A 7,414-nucleotide genomic window follows, 5' to 3' on the forward strand; every position below is an offset into this window, starting at 1 on the left:
TTTGTTACAGGTTAAAACTGACACTGAAATAAAGGGCTTCATTTACGTCAGGTAACCAAAAATATCTCCATTAAATTTATTCCATTAGCTACCGCGGACCGCGCACGCCCGTTTATTGAATGACTGACATTTTTGCATATTAAACCTGTCTAAAATGAAACACGTTTTCATTTTTCAATTACCGGTGAAATTATTAAGACTGCTATCAGTGATGCAAAGTAATAGGTAAGTAATTTATAGCTTGAAATATACCTACTCTGTTTTAATTACTACAGTCAAGTCAAGTCAAAATATATTTATTCAATTTAGGCAAGCACTTATGAATGTCAAAAAAATCTACCACCGGTTCGGAAAAACCTCTGTTGACAAGAATCTGGCAAAAAACTCGACGAGGTTACTTTTTTTAACAAATTTACAAAATTATTAGATGATATCTGAACGTTTTTTGCAATAGCGTGTTAACCCTGATTAATTCTGCAATACAATGTCAACCCTTAGAAAATATTTTTAAGTTGACATTATGTTGCAAAACATCGTTCATCTATACATCACAACCAATAGTACCCTGATCACGGGTGCTATAAGCTATAAGTAGTTTCTAATTCAAATAAAACAAAATCTAAACGTGTATTCTGTAACTAAGCCGCAAAGATAGCGTGTCAATTTTTTTTTTTTTTTTTTTTTTTTTTTTTTTTTGAAACGGGCAACGTACAAATTTGTCACATTAGCCCATAGGGCAAAACATTAACTAACCAGGAAAAAAAAAATTACATCTCACAATTGATAATAACTAATTCCTTGTCACATCAGCCAACCTGAAAAGCATTAACGCCATGTCTGAGGCCGGCTGAGCTAAAATACCTACAAACATACCCGTGTCATACTTGCTCAGGTTGGCTGCTGCAACCAACGCCTCCCTCGCAGCACGATTCCGAACACATTCCACCAATAAATGTTGGACATCTTCTGTCGTACCGCATAATTCACAATTTGGTGAATCACTTTTTTTCATCAGATGTAAAAACTTATTAAGAGGAACATGTCCGGTTCGCAGTCTGTGTGCTGTTACAATGTTAATCCTACTTAAACTAATATTTTGAAACCAAGGTACGCGTGGAGGTTCACTCTGAATGCACTTATACCAAATACCCTTTTCTCGTGAACGTTCATCAAAATACTCTTTCCAAATTTCATGGCATTTAATTTTGAATTTATTCGTCGCCTCTAAATAAAATGGTAGTATATAAATTTCGTGACCTTCCACGATACCTTTTTTAGCCAAATGGTCTGCTTCCTCGTTACCTCGCAATCCAATGTGTGCAGGCACCCATTGAAATCGCAAATTAATTTCATTCAATTGTAAACGGATAACTTTATCTAAAATTTCATACGCTACAGGTACACCTCTGTGCCCAGAAACACTACGAGCTAAATGTTGTAACGCACTTTTACTATCTGTGTATATTACAGCCTTCCTAATACCTTTGTCTTGAATATACGATATTGCACTGGAAATTGCAATAAGCTCAACTGTCATAACACTAACATTCCCTATAACTTTAAAGATATTATAATTCTGATTATCAAGGGAGCCAATTGGATCATAGAAAGCGGCTCCGCGTCCCGAAGAAGATTTGGAACCATCAGTATATAACACGTGCCAACCTTTATACTTTTGTTTTAATTCCGAAATTACATTTGCTTTAAGATTATTAATTTCATATGATCTTTTAGATGTAATAACACAATCCAAATCACATGAAATTAAAATATCTACGTCAATATTCGACATCCACGTAGATAAGGAAAACATCTGAAGAGGGTTGGATGCAAATATACGTTCTTCTACAGTATCTTTGCTTGCGACAACCAGAAGAGGAAGTTTTTTATTATTCCAATACCTATTTTGGCACAACGAACTTAAGTTATCCAGAAGGGGTATAATTTCATTATTTGCTACAGAACGGATCTTTAAACTATACTTGATAGCAAGATATCGTCTTCTTACAAATAATGGTGGAATACAAGTTTCACTTTCCATAGCGTGGACAGGCGTACTTCGTAAAAAGCCACCAATAATCCTCAAGCCCTGGTTTTGCACTTTATCTAATTTATAGATATTGCTTTTAGCACTATTATCATACAGAAAACTGGCATAATCTATTCTACTTCTAATCAGAGCGATGTAAATTCTACGCAAGTGTTTTGGATGCAGGCCCCAAGACCTAGCAGCCAATAATTTAAATAAGTTTAACCTTTTTTGTACATTGGCCACCACTTCATTGATGTGTTTGCCCCAACGTAACGACTTATCAAGCCAAAGACCCAGATATTTGTAACAATCTACAGACATTAGTCCTACATTATTAACTTTTAAATTTACTAATTTTTGTTTGTGTCCTCTACTAAATATACAATATTTCGATTTAGATTCAGATAATTGTAAACCTAAAGAGTTAAGTATAGTAACAAAACTATCTAAAGCACTTTGAATATCTTCCACACTTTGAGAGAGGTTCGAATTACTTTTATACAGAATAAAGTCGTCTGCGTATTGGCATATTTGTACTTGTTTAATATCCCTGCAGAGTTTCCTAGTGGCAATATTAAAAAAAAGTGGCGAAATAGGGTCACCTTGTGCTAAACCTTTACTAGTATGCCTCACCAGAGAACTTTCACCACCAGCACAATCTTTAACTATGAGAATTCTGTCACTAAGAAAATTCAAAAATAATCACAAATTCTTTTGCCCGCTCCTAATTCGTCTAAGATACAGATTAACTTATCAACTAAAACATTGTTGTAAGCACCTTCAATGTCTAAAAAGCATACCAGCGTACTCACATTTGTAGTAAAGCCTGTTTGGATATGTGAAACAACATGAGTCAAACAGTCTAAAGAAGATTGACCTCTCCTAAAACCCGAAGTAAGTGGGCTTAACATATTATTCTTCTCTACATACCATTCAAGTCTTTTCAGCAACATAATATGTAAAGTCTTACACAGACAGGAGATAAGTGAAATAGGTCTTATTTTGGAAGTAGAATTAGTATTGCTGCCTGGTTTAGGAACAGAAACAACTTTAATTTCTCTCCACTGGGAAGGTACATACCCAGTTTCAAGAATAAGATTGTATAAGTTCAAGAGGAACTTCAACCCGCATTCGGGTAAATGAAACAACATAGAGTACGTGATTCCATCATCCCCTGGAGCAGTATCCTTCTTTTTAAGGCAATTTTTTAATTCGTGCATTGAAAACCTAGATTCTAACAGAGGATTGCTAGATTTACACCTGGGTGCTTGTGGCAGTACAAAATCAGGAGCAATACTGTGGAGCATATTCGATTTATCTAACACTGAAAAATTGTGACTTTTCTTTTTAAAACCTTTAAGCCAACGCATTTTCTGCCACATGTCTGAGGCCGACATCGATTCATCTATACTACTACAATAATTATGCCAGCAATCTGTTTTAGCACGTAATATAGCCTTTTTTGCATCAGCAATCTTTTGGTCTAATATGTTTAAATTTTGAGGGATCGGATTTTTTCTAAATTTTTTTAACGCAAGTCTACGAGCAGCAACTAATTCAGAAAGAGAACTGTTCCAGTACGGTTTCGGTTTAAATTTAATGTTCGGATACGGACATACTCCAACAAAAGGAATACTTTTGTTCGCTGCTATGTAGATATGGTCCACAAAAAAATTATATAGTTCTTGAACATCAGAAGTATTCCCTGGATAACTTAGTATTTGACCAACACTTTCCTTATACAAACTCCAATTAGCTAGCTTAAAATTTCGTTTCTTAATTTCAACAACTGGCTCCCTATAATTAATCTTCATTTTAATAATCAAATGATCACTACCTAAATTTTCGCTAATGACATTCCAAGTGAAGTTTATTGCCACATCTGTAGAGATAAAAGAGATATCAGGTGATGTTTCTCGAAGTATACCGTTCACAGACTTGACTCTGGTTGCTTGTCCATCATTCAGAGATATATATCCGGAATCCAGTGCAGCATCAAAAACCTGAGAGCCCCTTGCATCAGTCTTGCAAGACCAATTAGAATGATGAGCGTTAAAATCTCCTGCTATTAATGTTTTAGCCGAAAATTTAGAAAATAAAAAATCCCAATCTGCTTGTGAAGTTCTGACAGTCTGTGGACAGTATACCAAAATAATATTTTGCAGAATGCTACAATTCAAAAGAGTAACACATATACATTCTATTCCAGTATTCGAAATGTTCAATATATGTGTTTGACTTTTAATTGACTTGTGAATGATCAAACAAACACCACCATAAGAATCATCCCTGTCCTTTCTAAAAATATTATACTCGCTTATGTTCAAGTCTGAGTTCGGTTCCAACCAAGTCTCAGAGACTAGTGCGATGTGTACTTTTTCTTGTGACAGTAATGAATCAAATTCCACCAACTTTGGTCTAAGACTTTGCGAGTTCCATTGTAAAATACTAAGCATAGATATTCTTTGCGAACTCACGGCCATATTAAACCAGATAACAAGTTCTTAAGCATATCTCCATCTCTCAACATCTTAAAAACATAAACACATAATTCCTCAACGACAATTTTGCATAACATTTTTACCTTATCTTCCAAATTCCCCTCCGAGTTTAAAATATCCCTAACCTTCCTGAAAAAACCTTTAAATGAAAACTTTTTATCACGTGTGTCCTGCTCTTTCTCCGCATCAAAATCAAAATCAATGGAATCCTTTACATTCTTCGAAGATTTCACGTTTGGCTGTCTTCTCTTCGCTTGCTTCTTACGCCTTTTTCTAAGCTGGCTTTGTCTTGCGATTGAAATTGAGGAGTCAGATGCAACTTGCTCAAATTGATTTTCTGTTTCATTTATAAAGGAAGGATTTACCTGTCCTAGGGGGATTGGAGACTCAGTTACTGGAGACTTATTAGTGCTTTTTAATGCATCGCTGTAAGAGTATACATCTGTTCCTAATCTTATGCGGTTGGAACGTTCAGGTTTGGCGTAAGAGTGGTCATTTTTAACGAAATTCTGCTCATTCTTCTTTTCACTGTGTAAAGAAACAGCCTTCTTATAAGTGCAGTTCGTTCTTGACATTATTTGTCTTACTTCCTTCTCTTTAACAAATACAGGACAAGATTTATCTAGGGCCATATGGGCCCCCTTGCAATTTACACATTTAAACGACAAATTTTCGCAATTTCCATGTCCCAGCCCACATTTGGGGCAAATAATTTTCTTTGTGGGGCAGAATTTAATTAAATGACCAAATTTCCAGCAGCCCGAACACTGCGATACTGGAAATGTATAGGGTTCAACTTTGAACCTGCATCCATAGCCGTAAACATATGAAGGCAGAGAAGAGCTTTTAAAACAAAGACGAATTGTCTCGCAATCCACCCATTTTCCATCTTCGGACAACCGTCGTAAACGTATCGCCGATATAATGTCAACATCTGCCGTCAAAATAGATGGGATGTCTTTGACATCAACATCTAAATCAATCTGTTTGAGGATGCCAAAGCACTTCTCTCCTATGGCAAATTCACTACTGTATCCTAGTTCAGCCATTTTTTTACAATCAATCAGCTTTTGAGCATTCTCTTTGCAATCAAAGACTAACAAAACTTTGAGAGAACCTTTATATTTCATCTTAAGAATACCGCCAATGGCCTCTGCTCTCAACAGTTTTGCTAACGCTAGTTGCTTCGGTAACGCTGCTTGGGCCGTTAAATATACCTCAACGCCTTCTACGACTTCCATCATAGACATTTTGCTGTTGGGTGTTCGAGGTCTCTTGCGCGCAACAGTCGTGAACCCCTCATCCTCATCGTTGTCAAGATTCACTAGTCCACTAGAAATTTTCGGCTGACTCTCGAATACTCCAGAAGTATGGCTTAGAATCTCATCATCATCGAATTATGTTGAGATGCCTCAACCTCAACCACGCTACTTACGCTCATGGATGGTGACAGCGAAGAAAAACTTCGCTCACTCATCCCGTAGATCGCATAAATTTACAATGGAAGATATAATTAGTCGAAATAAAAATTTCAAGAATTTTAAATATAACTGACACCGTTGACGTACTTGACAGGAATGCGTGTCAATTTTTAACCGAAAAAAAACGGAGGAGGTTCTCAAGTCGACGCGTATATATATATTTTTTTTTTTTGTATGGCCACGCATAACTTTTTACAGAGTTAGTCCGATTTGATGATGCTTTTTTATTGGAAAGCGTAGGTATACCTCGAGAGTAGTCCCATTTAAATTTGGAAAAAATATTCCTACCCTAAGGGTAGGAAAACAGGGGATGATTTATTGTTCAGTCGCTGATTGTACTTAATGGCCAGGCATAACTTTTTACAGAGTAGTCTGATTTTCATAATTCTTTTTTATTAGATAGGGTATACCGTGAAGTTGGTATTATATATATTTAGGAAAAAACACCCCAAGCAGTGGGGAAAAAAAGTATAAAATAAAAAACTTTTTAACAAAAAAATTAACCCCCGAAAAACTGAACGACTATAGGTCCACTCCTGGCTCGCGCTGAGACACCGACTTCAAAACCGGTACCTACCTAGATTAAGGTCAAACAAAAAAGGTATTATTTTTGCTTTTCAGTTTTTTCGGCGTTGAATTTTTTTGTTAAAAATGTTTTTTACGGTTTAGTACCTTAAAAGGAATTAACAGAACCTTTATGGGATCACTTTGTTTTCAAGACCCTTTTCCCATAAACGAGTGGAGCAACAAGCTGAGGCCGTATTGCTTAACGTTTCTGGCGCTTCCGCTGACGATTTCGCATACAAAAACTATATCTGGTATCAATTGAAGCAGCTCAAAAAATCAGACTTCTTAGTTAACTGAACAAAATTTTAATCGTTTGCATGATGACATCAAAAATTTGCCTATTGAATTATTCAAGCGTAAACTTAGGAACTGGCTAGTACAAGAATGTTTTCTACTCTGTTGAAGAATATTTGATTATTTTATACACTGAACATGACATTTTATCATGTAATTAGCTTTATTGGATCTGTATTGTAATCATGACATATTGGTAATATTATTTTATTTTGTTTTATTGTAATTATGACATGTGAGTTATCACGTTATTAGGCGTTCATGTTGACATTATAATTTTAAACTTAAGTAGGTACTCTAAATTATTGTCAAGGCATGTTTCTTCATATTAAGCATAAACTTTTGTTACTGTCTCTTCTGTGCTCATTTTGCATGCCAGTTTCTGGTGAAATGTGTGAGACCATAAAATGTAATACCAGCTTTTGTACCACATTTTTACGCAAAACAAAGATATTAAAAAAATAAAAAATAAAAATTAAAAGATGAATGCATTTCGAGTTCAAGCACAGACAGTTAATGCCACAGACAAGAACTTTATT

This window comes from Choristoneura fumiferana, chromosome 23 (assembly GCF_025370935.1).
Source record: "Choristoneura fumiferana chromosome 23, NRCan_CFum_1, whole genome shotgun sequence".
Taxonomy (NCBI): Eukaryota; Metazoa; Arthropoda; class Insecta; order Lepidoptera; family Tortricidae; genus Choristoneura; species Choristoneura fumiferana.